This window comes from Heloderma suspectum, chromosome 2 (assembly GCF_057233095.1).
Source record: "Heloderma suspectum isolate Gila_16-S chromosome 2, 16-S_ref, whole genome shotgun sequence".
Lineage (NCBI taxonomy): Eukaryota > Metazoa > Chordata > Lepidosauria > Squamata > Helodermatidae > Heloderma > Heloderma suspectum.
The window spans coordinates 293,351,578-293,364,649 of record NC_139459.1 but is presented as its reverse complement, the minus strand read 5'-3'; the positions used below and the strand labels follow the sequence as shown (position 1 = coordinate 293,364,649).

The window sequence follows — 13,072 nt, the reverse complement described above, 5'->3', positions numbered from 1 at the left end:
CCTTTCCAGTGTATGTCAGATTTGTTCTTCAGAAGAACATACAGTATGATATAGAAGAATAAATGTGAGCAATTTCTGTTAGATATTTTTATGAAATTGAATGGCGTCTTATTGAGAATTTAATATGAAGAGTATTTTTACAATTACTGCACAACAGCAACTTTAATTCAGATTACTCCATAACAACAACATTACATAGAAACACCTTGTTACTTTCTCCTTTTAAATACACACAAATCTGTAATAAGTTGTAAAGTTTCATAGTGTGAATCAGTTCAGGCATGATCGTTTAGTGAAATACTGGCTGCATTTTAAAAAATGGGTGTGGGGGTTCCCTTTACATTTCAATAACTCCTAGGCAGATTCTGAGAGTCAGATGACAGGCAGCCATTATTTTTTCTTTGTCTCAGAAGCCTTTGGTAGAACTTTACCTCTCTTATGCGCTAATGGATTTTAAGCTAATTAAAGCTGCCTAACAGCTCTTGTACTCCATCTTAAGACTGTTGCAAACTGCAGGCTTTGGGACTTTCTCCTCTTCCATATTGTTTTGCTTAACATTCAGACTGTAGAGGAGTTCTGAAGAACTCAAAAACTTGCTCATGACTTTGTGACATTTTAGTTGGTCTTAATAAAGGTATTGTGTCTTTTAGATATTTTACCTAATTAATCAGCATGGCATGGCTATGTACAATTTTTGTGTGCCTATTCCAAAGTCACTTACACCGTATGTAGAATAAACCAGGAGATTCCATAAGCAACATCAGTTTGAATTTCCAGTAGGGTAGTCATGTTAGTTTTTGTAGCCGAAACAATGGTCTTATGGTATAATATTCATAATAATTGTTACATATAAACCGCTTAGAGATTTTATTATAATAAGCGGTATATATATTAAAAATAAAAAATAGCCGACAATTCTTCCGCATTCACCAATTAAATTAGGTGCTCATGACAAGAAGAGGTTAATTTGAAATGGAGGTTGTTCATCAAGATGGCCATCAGTGTATCTGTAGATAGCTCTGCTGTTTTGTCTAGTTTCCTGCCTTTCACCTGCTGTTTGTATTTCTTTATTGTAAATAATTCCTGCAGAGTTGTCATTTGGTTTTAGTTCTGTAACAGTTGCGGTGGGGCAGAGTTTCCTTCTTAAAAGATTTAGAAACAATCACTTGTCTTGAAAAACAGCAACAACCCTTTAATGCCGCTCTTCTACTCTAGGTAGAGCAACATGAAATAATAGAAGCAATGAAAGAAATGAATATGAAGCTGCCTTGCAAACTGTTCCAAATGCTCTTTCATTCTGCCTTTTTTGGCAATAATAAAATAATAGAATTAAATATTCAGGAAACATAGGTTTTAAACTCCATATTTTCTGAATAATGTGACTGTGTGAACGAACGAGGAGGGCACTTTCACCAGAGAAGTGGCAGGTGAGAAGGGATACTTAATGCTTTGTACTTAACCAATTGCTTTCCTTCCTGCCCCAGCCCTCCAAGCAGGGTTTATTTTCCTATCTAGGAACTCAGATGGGGTCAAAATAGCCTGGGGGAAGGGTTGTAGAGAAGAGGGGAGAGTAAAGCACCTCTCTTCAACCTGCTGCTTCCCCACTGAAAATACAAGCCGCTGTATTATTATTGGCTGTTACTCACTTCAGAGCTCATGTTTGCTGAAGTGCTGTGTACCCAGGACCAGCATCAGCATGTAGCACCATCAGGCAACTACTGGGGTTCACTGTGCCAGGCAGACAGGTCTGGGAAGCCACCTTTTGAAATTCCCATAATGCACTGGAGTGACACTGTGTTGGGCACTCTGGGGCATTGTGGAAAATTTTAAATGGTGAGTTCTGAGATGCCTGTTGCTGCTGCTTGATATACTCATGGCATAGTAAAGAGTCAACCAAGTGCATATTTGCTATAGGCCCCCTTGACCATGGAGCTGGGACTGAATTTTGCAACATCAGTAAAAATATTTTAATTCTAAACTCAAAAGAGTATCTTAAATCTGTAGTATTTTCGCCGGGATTTTAGTTTGAAAAAATAGGACTATATATTCCTGCTCCTGAACCGTTTGCTCATGAGAAAGTCACAATAGCGCTCTTCCCATTTTTTTATAGAGTGGGATGGATGAGTGAATATTTTATGCAGATGTACCACCTTGATGGATGTGACTGCAGTCCACATCTCAGTGGTAACTTGCCGTGGAATGTATGCATGGAACTCCTTCATAAGCTGGTCATCTGTATTGTCCTTCCAAGTGGTGAGGTGAATCTTTTCTGTACTGCCTTGGATCAGGTGCATAAGTATGGTAAGTTTATCTTTACCATTTGGCAGAACAATACAGATGCGTTGCTCACCAACTGCTTACATGCATACCAAGATAAGTTATCACTTAGCAAATAGTGTCTTTACCCCTTTGTTTACCATGGAGAAGATGGCCTATTTTATCATTTATTATTACATTTATATTCCACTTTTTTTCCTCTTGCAAGGAAAGCAAGGTAGTTCACATAGTCCTCCTGCTCTCCATTTTATCCTCACAACAACCCTGTGGGTTTGGTTAGACTGGGAGTCAGTGGCTGGCCCAAAGTCACCCAATGAGATTCGTGGTTGAGTCCCAGTCCAACACTCTGCTACACCACACTGCCTCTCATATTGTTTAATTCCAATATTGTCAGGAATGAATCTGAGCATGTGGAGATGCTTAGTAGCTCAGATTCAGAATGGGAACAGTCAGTACAGGGGGAGGCTCCCTCCCTGGTGAGCTCAGAGATGGCAAGGCCTTCTTCCCAAGACCTTGGCTCACAGATGGCTCAGCCTGAACCCTTTCTTCCTCTGTAAGAACCCAGGTTTCGGGGGAGGAGGAGAGTGAGGGGCATGACTTGAAGGATGCTAGTGTCTGTCGCAGAGCGAAGCGGGAACAGTTAGAGAAAAGCTCAGACACTCCGCCAGGTTGGCTATGTGTGAAAGCCTATGTAGGAGGGAGCTGCTGTAAATTATTAGCTAGGTCAGCAGTTTTCTTTGGTTCTTCGTGAGCTCTGTGCATCACACATATGGGCTCTGTTTCTGTGCGGAGCCTCGTTCAGGAAACTTCCATAGCTGAGGAAAACATTTTTGGCGGGAACCCTCCCCCGCCATCCACTGCACATGTCCCATCAGGTTCCCACCCATCTCAGTTCTCTTTCGACCGCCTTTCTGAAAGGACTCTTTGTCAGGGACTTCCTCTTAGTAAAAAATATCTGTTACAGCTGAGGTAGTTTCAATAGTTTCTTCTCCTTTTTCTCCTTTTTCTCTTCTCTCCTAAAAAAAAAAGTAGCTAATGCTGTTGTAGATCTTTTTGTTCTGCGATCTTGGATCGCCAAGAGGCAAGTATGGCTGTTAAGGCCCCCATTTGCAAATTCATTGCGGCAGTAAACTACCCCCTACTGATGGACATTCTTTGTGTTTGCTTTGTCTGGAGGAAGCTCATGTGGTAGAAACCTGCCGCCATTGTATGAATTTCACAACGCAAATAAAGTGCCATCGCTCAGACTACTTAAAGGTTTTGTTGTGGAAAAAGGCACTAGAAGCTGTGGATACTAATTCAAAGACTGGCAAATCACAGCCTGTGGCTATGGCAGGGAATTCACAAATGTCTTCATTTCAGCTCTCTAAGTCCCCAACTTTAACCATGGGCCAGAGAGACCCACCTACGCCTGGCCGCTCTCTTGCTGTTTCTACACTGAAGAAGATTGCAAAAAAGGCTAGGATGCCTAAGACCTCTACTGAAGCGAAAAAGAGTAAGATGCCTAAAACATGTGAAGTACAAATCTCAGAAGAGACTATGGCTCAGCTGGCTCAAATTCCACCACCACCGCCATTGCTGGATTCTCCCATTGTGAAAGCTCCATCGACATCACTGTTGGTACCAAGACCCCCATCAGTATTGTTGCAGGAGTGCTTGCGAGTGGCATCAGCCTCAGAGGAAGAAATAAGGGAGCTATTGCCCCCATCAGTACCTCCAGGTTCTCCTCAGGTTATGCAACCGCCTTTGTTATCAGTACCGAGAGAATGCCTTAGAAGGGAGTTCTCTCCCAAGTCATTTAGATCTGAGAGGTTTGACTTTCCCTATGCCGACCGTTATGAAAGGGACAGACGTGATAGGTCGCATTCACCTGTAAGGGAATATAGTAGATTTTATGACTGACTACATCCTTCTCGAGTGCGTTATGCCAATGGTGATTGGTGAGATTCTAGAGATTTTTTTTCTAGAACGGACTTGCTATCTTGGGGCCACCTCTCCACATTATGCTCAGGTACCAGAGGCATCACTGTCACAACCACAACAGGAGGATTCGTTTCTCCCCCTGGTACCACCTCAGTGGTCTTCTTTGAGAAATCACTGTCCGACAGGAAATAAAGAATCATCACTCCCTGTGAGGCGTATGTCTCCAGGTCCCCTCCAAAGGTCCCTAGTACAGTGATGCACGAGGATGTTACATCCCCACAATCTATAGAAGATTACCAATCTGATTCTTCTTCAATTTCAACGGCCCCTTCCTCGATATCTTCACCAGATGATGTAGTGAGTGCACAGGAAGGTGCATCCTCCTCGGAATATCTTTTTCATTTTTCGGATCAAATTTTCCGGATGGCACAGTCATTGGGGACCCAACATTGGAGACCCAACAATCTACAGAGAAATTACAAAACCTAGTTTTTGACGTGGTTTATACTGAGCCGTCAGCACCGGTCTCTATTCTGTTTTTCCTACTCTATTAGAGATGGTCAAGGATTCCTGAAAGGCCTCTTCTTCAATGGCCCCACTTCAAAGTGGTTAGAATCTCTGTATAAGATACAGGAGAAGGACACAGGCTTTTTTTAATGGATCCTCACGTTAATTCAGTTATTATTGAGTCTTCACAAAGCAAGTCTCAGAAAATCCACGCCTCTCCGGCTGATAAAGAGGGAAGGTGTTTAGATCTGTTGAGAAGGCGATTCTACTCATCTGCAGCTCTGGGGCTTAAAGTCTCCAGTTACCAAGCCATGATGTCCCGTTATCAACTTTTTTTATGGGAAAAGATTGGGTCTCTCTGTGATTACCTTCCAGGCGAGCAGAGAGAACTGGCAAGAATTTTTCACACAGCAGCGTTAAAGTTGTTGCGTCAACAAATCAACACCACACGATGTCAAGTGGATTGTGTTGTGAAAGCTATGGTCGGGGCCGTAGCCCTTAGAAGACATGCCTGGCTTCGGTCAGCAAGACTAAGTCCAGAGGCACAATCCCAAATAGAGGACTTTCTTTTTGATGAGGAGGGCCTGTTTAACACTAAAACTGATGAGGCTATGGATGCCATACAGAAAGCAAAGAAGATGGCAAAGAAGATGGGAATGTCATAACTGACCCAATACACCCCATATCAACATGGAAAATGGTACTGACAGCAACCTTTTCACCAACACCAGCAACATCAGGACTGGCCTCCTTGTTTTCAATCTGAGACACAACTGCATCAGCGGCAAACAAACCACTTTCGCCCCTCCCACCCAAAGGGGGACTCCTCTTCTTAACGGAGGCTTTGACTTGGACCTACATGTAACTCCTCTTACGTCCATGCATCCAATGTTTGGTTCTGTCCTCTCCCGTCACCTACCTGTATGGCTGACAATAACCTCTGATGCATGGGTTCTCAACATTGTCCAGTTCAGATATTGCAAAAGTACGAAGTTCTCCCTCCTCTCAATATTGTGAAGGTTACCACTCCATTGAAGGTCCTATGGGAGGTGATGGAAACCCTTCTTAGGAAGGGTGCTATTTGAAGGGTTGTTCCTTTCGGGACAACAGATGGGGGCGTTTCCCACTACTTCACAGTACCGAAGAGAGATGGAGGACATTGACCTCTTTTGGATCTTCAAAATCTCAATTTGTTCATCCGCACCACAAATTTCAAATGACAATGTTAGCCACAATAATGCCTCTTCTGACTCAAGGTGTCTGGTTTGCAGTGGTAGATCTCAGAGATGCATATTTCCGTATTGCAGTTCAGAAACATCAAAAATACCTCCATTTCATGATGGAGATGGACATGTTCCAATTCACTGTGCTCCCATTTGGTTTGTTGACAGCTCCAAGAGGTTTTACCAAGTGAGCTGTTGTAGTTTGTGCCTATCTCTGCACCCTTGGAATAAAAATATATCCTTACCTAGACGATTGGCTAGTAGTGGCATCATCCAACAATCTTCTTTCTCGGGCTGTCATCATGATCAGAAGTCTTCTAAATGTCCTGGGTTTTTCACTGAAAAGACAAGTCACACCTCAATCCTACTCAGAGAATTTCGTTCATTGAGGCAATTTTGGATTCTATGACAGCATGGCTTATCTTCCTTTCGACAGGCTGCATTCACTTGTAAGTCTCACCATACAAACTACAGTGTATGTAGTTGCCTACGCAAGGCTCCGGATGAGATACCTACAGAGTTGGTTCCTCTGCACATCTGAGCCAACAGACAATGCCTGTCTGGTCAGATTGACAATCCCCAGAAAGGTGGTGGACAGCTTGCTGTGGTCGATGGACCCACTCAATTTGAATCAGGGGATGCCTTTCTCACTGCCAATACCGACACATGAGTTAGTGACCAAAGCCTCTCACCTGGCATGGGGCACTCGCTGTGGATCTCTACAGGCACATGGAGTTTGACTAGACACTGAAAGAGATTTACACATCAGTGCCTTAGAGCTGTTCGCTTAAAAAAGGCACTTCAGTCGTTTGAGATACAATTCACGCACAAGCATGTCCAAGTGCTAACAGACAATACAACAGTCCTCTGGCATCTGAACAAACAAGGAGGCACCCGATCGAGGACATTGGTAAAAATGACAGTAGATTTGTTGGACTGGTCCCTCGCAAGGAACATCACCCTCACGGCCCTCCATATACCAGGCAGGGACAATCTTTTAGCAGACGCTCTAAGCCAAACTCCTCAAGTATCTCACAAGTGGCAGCTGGTGAGGTCATCCTTCAGGAAATTTTTCACAGATGGAGCACACCGGTTATAGACCTGTTTGCAATGGCTCAGAATGCTATTTGCCGGAAGTACTGCTCAAGAGGAGGACTGGGAAAGGAGTCACTCAGGGATGCCTTTCGTTTCAGTGGTCAGGGAACCTGCTTTACTTGTTTCCACCATTTCCTCTGATATCGAGAGCCCTGCAAAAGATCAGGAGGGACTGTATGTAACTCTACTTTGATATGGACACATGGTGGCCCAGACAGCTGTGGTTTTCGATACCATTGTTACTGACAATGGACAGTGGCCGGGTCCATCACTCTGACCTACACACACTCAAATGTACAAGTTGGACACTCTGTCCGCTGTAGCGATTTTATCTGGGAAGGTGCAGGAGGTGTTACAGATGGCTCGAAAACCGAACACAAGGCTTTTTTATAGAAACAACTGGGGGGCATTTTCTAAATTTGTGGCCTTGGAGGACATTGATCCACACTCTCTTCCCTTCGACATTATACTTACCTTCCTGCATAAGCTGTTCGAGAGGGGACTTTAATTACCGTCGATCAGGGAATACCTGGTGGCTGTTACAGATTTTTATCTGCTTATTGAGGGTTTTTTGACATTTACACACCCTGTTGTACATATGTTTTTGTGAGGACTCAGGAATCTGGTGCCTCCAGTTAGAACTGTTGTGCCACAGTGGAGTTTATTGGTTGTGTTGAAAATGTTAATTTCTAAACCATTTGGGCCTTTAGCCATGGTGGATTTAAGACTGTAGCATTTCTAATTGTCACCACCATGGCACAGAGGTCTAGTGAACTTTGTGCTTTAAGGATAGATCCTCTGTACCTCATTTTTCATAAGGATAAGGCAGTACTTCATCTGGATCTTATGGATACATAAGATAGTATCCAGTTTTCATATAAACCAAGATATTGTTTTGCCCACCCTTTTTCCTTCTTCATCATCTCAGTTGGAATCCACACTTCATACTTTAGACGTATGTAGAGCACTCACGTTCTAGAAAGCAAGAGCAGAGACATTTTGAAAATAAAAAGACTCTTTGTATGTTATGAGAGTCCAAAGAAAGGTCTTCAGGTGTCACCACAGCATCTTGCGGCTTGGATTGTACATGCCATCACTTTAGCGTATGAGCTAGCTAGATTACACTTAGATGGCCCTGTTAGAGCACATTCAACTAGAGGTGTTTCGACATCGATGGCATTTGGAAGAGGTGTATCTTTAACAGACATCTGCAGAGCTGCAATGTGGACGTGGTCGAGGCCATTAACATTCATTTCTCACTACCAGCTCGATGTGCATGCTAGAGAGGACTGTAGCAGTTCTGTCTGCCATCCTGACCTTCAGTAGGGCACGTACCCATCTCTGGTAAGTCAGCTTGTTAATCACCCATGTGTGTGATGCACAGTGACCACAAAGAAGAAATGCAGGTTGCTTACCTGTAACTGTAGTTCTTTGAGTCGTCATCTGTGCATTCACACAACCCACCCACTGTCCTCACTATGGTGTCGATGTCATCACTGTTGTCGATGCTGGAGTGAACAACCTCTCCTCGATGTGAGATCAGTTAGTTGGTCTCAAGGAACGGAGGAGATGGACGGGAACCTGATGGAACATGCGCAGTGGACGGTGGGAGAGGGTTCCCGCCAAAAGTGTTTTCCTCAGCTATGGAAGTTTCCAGAACGAGGCTCCGCACAGGCACAGAGGCTATATGTGTGAATGCACAGATGACCACTTGAAGAATAACAATTACAGGTAAGCAACCTGCTTTTATGGATTTTCAGTTTTCTGCTGTACCATTTTCTACTTGGAAATAATTCCAGAGCGTAACATATTCTCCATTCTTATATATCAGTCATATTCTTCAAAAACGCGTGCTTATACATTCATTTTTTGAACAGCAACCTTTGAAGGGATAAAAACTGTGCTAATGAAAATACCCATTTCTAATTTGGTCTTTGCCTTTTGCATTCTTCTCTCCAGTTGACCATATATTTCTTTCTTACAAATGCTGCTTTGGAACACCCTTCTTCATATTCCTCAATCTATCACTAAAGAGATGAATTAAAATGTAGCCAGGGCATGAACAGAATTAATGAAGCTTTTACTTTAATATTTAGACTGATAGGTTTAGCTGTGTGTATATGCCTAAGAACTTGAAACCTTAGAATTTTATGGTGTTCAGCAAGTATGATTTATTGCTTTTAGCCAAAAGCCTTTGAAAAATACAGAATACAAACTGTTGAAAATATATAAAAATGATACAGGATATAAAATAAAGATTTTAGAATTATGTTACTACCATTGGTTATCACCAATACTGTCTAGAACAATAAAATCTCATCGACTAAAGTCATCCTCTGTACAGTTAACAGCTATCTGTACTAAATGTCTTTTCCTAATTTTGTTTTGGAGCAAAAGCAAAGAGGGCTACACACAAGGAGGGCCACACACATATTTATTCATATCATTTAGCAAATAAAAATTACGTTCACCTGACTTTAAGCGCTTCTCTTTTCAGTTAGAGGCACAAGAAACCACTCATGATTATTATTATTATTATTATACAAAGGACGTTGTAAAACTTACTGGATTAGATCCCCAGTTTCAGGACAACTCCAAATACAGAAACACTGGAGTACTGGGATGTCCCTCTGTCTCCCTGGTATGCCATATTCACTGTGTTCAAATGTAGTTTTGTAAATGCTCTCTGAAGGTACTCAGACATTAGATCAGTGAAATAGTCTACATGTTCATGGGCTAGCTAAGTTTAAGGGCTAGCTAAGTTTAAATCCTTTTTCAAAGCAGCCTCACCTACTTGCCTTCAAATATATATATATTTCTGCACATCCACTGATGAGCAATTGAGTTTAGTCTTATCAGTATTGAATCATAAGCATGATAATACTGTGTATTATGGTGAGTCCCCAAAATTAAAGATTGAGATCTACTAATACAAGTTGTGCATATTTATTCTACCATAGAACAAAGTGTTGTACTGGATAGTTACATATAGTTCCATTTTGATGTTACAGAACCAAGGAATTCAGATAGAGAGTAAGAATTCTGCATTGTGATTGAGGAGCATAACTTGTACAGTGCAATCCTATGCATATTTACTTGGAAGTAAATACCATTGAGCTCAAAGAAGCACCTTACTCCTTAGTAAGTGTGCTTAGGATTGCTGCCTTTGTTTCTTCTTTTTGCTCAGAGGAAAGAAATAGCTGATTTTAAGACATGATGATAATGCAGTTTTTCACAGTATTCAATTTTAAGGGGAAACATATTTCTTTTACTTACTAGGTATCAAATTTCTACTAGCGTAGTACAGCAGAGTAAGCATGCTAGGCTATTTGGTAACATTATTTTCAATGAATTATATGAAGGAAATATTGTGGTTGCATGACTTACCTTGGTCTAAAAATAGTAGGGTCACCTTGTTCTTGGAAACTTGATTTCTCTTGTTTGAACAAGAAGCTTCATCCTTGATCTAGAAACCTAGAAACCTATTGGTATTTTCAGAAAATGGAGAAAGCAAATAAAATATTAAACCTATTTCATTGTAGTTTCAAGTGAAACATATATGAAGTTAGAGCTTTGCTTCCAGAGACCTAATTTCAAGCCCATTATACTCCTTTCAAATAAAAACCCCATTGATCTGGAAGTATCATCATCCCTTAAGGGAGAGGATCACTTTGACTACAACATGCATTTGGTTTCTGTCTTCCACTTAGCACATTAGAACAGGACTCAACAATTGTGGCCCCCTCCCCAACTTTATTCCCCTGGGGGAATTTTGGATACCTCAGGGTAACATAATGATGTGACGAGAGTAGCCACATTTGTTCACATATAAAGTGAGGGGGTGTCCCGCTTTTACAATAAAAGGAATATTTTATTTGTTTGTTTGTTTAAAACATTTATATCCTGCCGTATATCATTAGGATCTCAGGGCAGTGTACAGATTAGACAGTATAAAACAATAAATAATTTAAACAGCTAAAAACATATTAAACCATTAAGCAAGCTAGTACCAATCAAAATATAAAACAATTAAAACAGTTAAAACAGTGTGCTACGTTAGGGAATGCATTTAGCCCTCAAAGGCTGTGATTAAAAGCCATGTTTTAACTTGGCACCAAAATGAAACCAATGTCTGTGCCAATCGGGCTTCCAAGGGGAGGGCATTCCCCAACCGGGGTGCTACAGCAGAAATAGCTCTCTCACACATCGCACCGTAGTGTATGTCTTGCACTGGTGGGATGCAGAGGAGGGCTTCTCCAACAGATCTCAATCCTCGGGCAGGCATATATAGGGGGAGGCGCTCACTCAAGTATCGAGGTCAAAGCCACTTAGGGCTTTAAATGTCATCACTAGCACCTTGAATTCCAACCAGAAGCATATCAGCAGCCAGTGCAATTCCTTTAAGACTGGTGTTATGTGATCTTTGCAAGATGTTCTAGTCAACAGTCTAGCTGCTGCATTTTGCACTAGCTGCAGCTTCCAGGTCATCTTCAAGGGCAACCCCAAGTAAAGTACATTGCAGTAGTCTAATTGGGAAGTTACCAGCATGTGCAGTACTCTGGCTAGGTTATCCCTGTCCAGTAAAGGCCGTAGCTGGCATATCAGCCGAAGCTGGCCCCCAGTACTCAGGGCCATGAAGTCCACCTGGGGTTCCAGTGACTGAAATGGATCTAGGAGTACCCCCAAGCTATGCACCTGCTCCTTCAGGGGGAGTGCAACTCCATCCAGGACAGGTCGCTTACCCAATTCCCAGACTCGAGAAACAGCAATCTACAGAGCTTCCATCTTGTTGGGATTCAGCTTCAGTTCATTGGCCCTCATCCAGCTCTTTAATGAGCTTCGGCCACGCATTAAAAACATGGTTGTTCAGGCAGGCATTTGGGATGGGTTAGGGTATTTTTAGAAATATGATGTTTTTGATGTAGTATTTTATTGTTTTAAACTGTTCTTTTGTTGTACATCGCCCAGAGTGTCTGGGTGACCAGTCAGATGGGCGATTAATAAAATTAATTAATTAATTAATTAATAATAGCCTCCAGGCACTGATCCAGCACCTTCACCAGCCCAGCTGACTCCAACAACAAGGAGAAAGAGCTGAGCATCATCAGTGTACTGGTGACACCCCGCCCCAAAACTCCTAATGACCTCACCAACGGCTTCATATAGATGTTGAACAGCATGGGGGATAGAATAAAATCTTTTGGAACCACACATAATAGCCATGAAGTAGAATAGGAATTCCCTAATACCACTCTCTGGAATCAGCCCTGCAGATAAGAGCAGAACCACTGTAGCACAGTGCCCCCATTCTGCAGAGCCGATCCAATAAGATGCCATGGTCCATGGTATCAAAAGCCACTGAGAGATCCAGGAAGATCAACAGGGTAGCACTCCCCCTGTCTTTCACCTGGAGTAAGTCGTCAGTCAGAACAACCAAGACAGTTTCAGTCTGAAACCAGACTGAAATGGGTCCAGATAATCAGTTTCCTCCAAGAATATCTGAAGCTGCTCAGCCACAACACGCTCAAGCACCTTGCCCAAAAAGGGGATATTAGTGATCGGGCGATAGTTCTCACACACCTCTGGGTCCAGAGAGGTCTTCTTCAGGAGAGGGCACACTACAGCCTCTTTCAAGATGGCAGGAACCACCCCCTGACAGAGCGAAGCATTTACCACCCCCTGAACCCATCCAACCACCCCTGCTAGATCGTATTAGCCAAGATGAGTCTGCTGGTAAGGGGAGCTGAACTCTGCCCTGTCACCCTATTACCCATACCCTGTGCTTGCTTGCTACAGGTCAAACAAGAGCAAGAAATACTTCACACAATGCGAAATTGTAGAATTCAGTCCATGAGAAGTGGTGATGAGTTTTAAAAAGGATTATACAAATTCAAGGAGGATACAGTAGCTATTGAAACCTCCAGATTCAAAGGCGAAAGCTCTGCCATATGTTGGGAACAAACAAGAGGGATAGGCTATCTCCTACATGTGGCTTCTGGGTAGCCCCTGCTGGTAGCAGGATGCTGGACTAGAGGAATCTTTGGTCT

The 13,072-nt window shown here is 42.5% G+C and overlaps 1 protein-coding gene across 4 annotated transcripts in view; it reads left to right on the top strand.

Annotated features, from left to right (window-relative positions):
• The window catches only part of IQSEC1 (IQ motif and Sec7 domain ArfGEF 1), a 576,206-nt gene that overhangs the window by 521,274 nt on the left and 41,860 nt on the right, over positions 1–13,072 (top strand). The window lies entirely within an intron of this gene.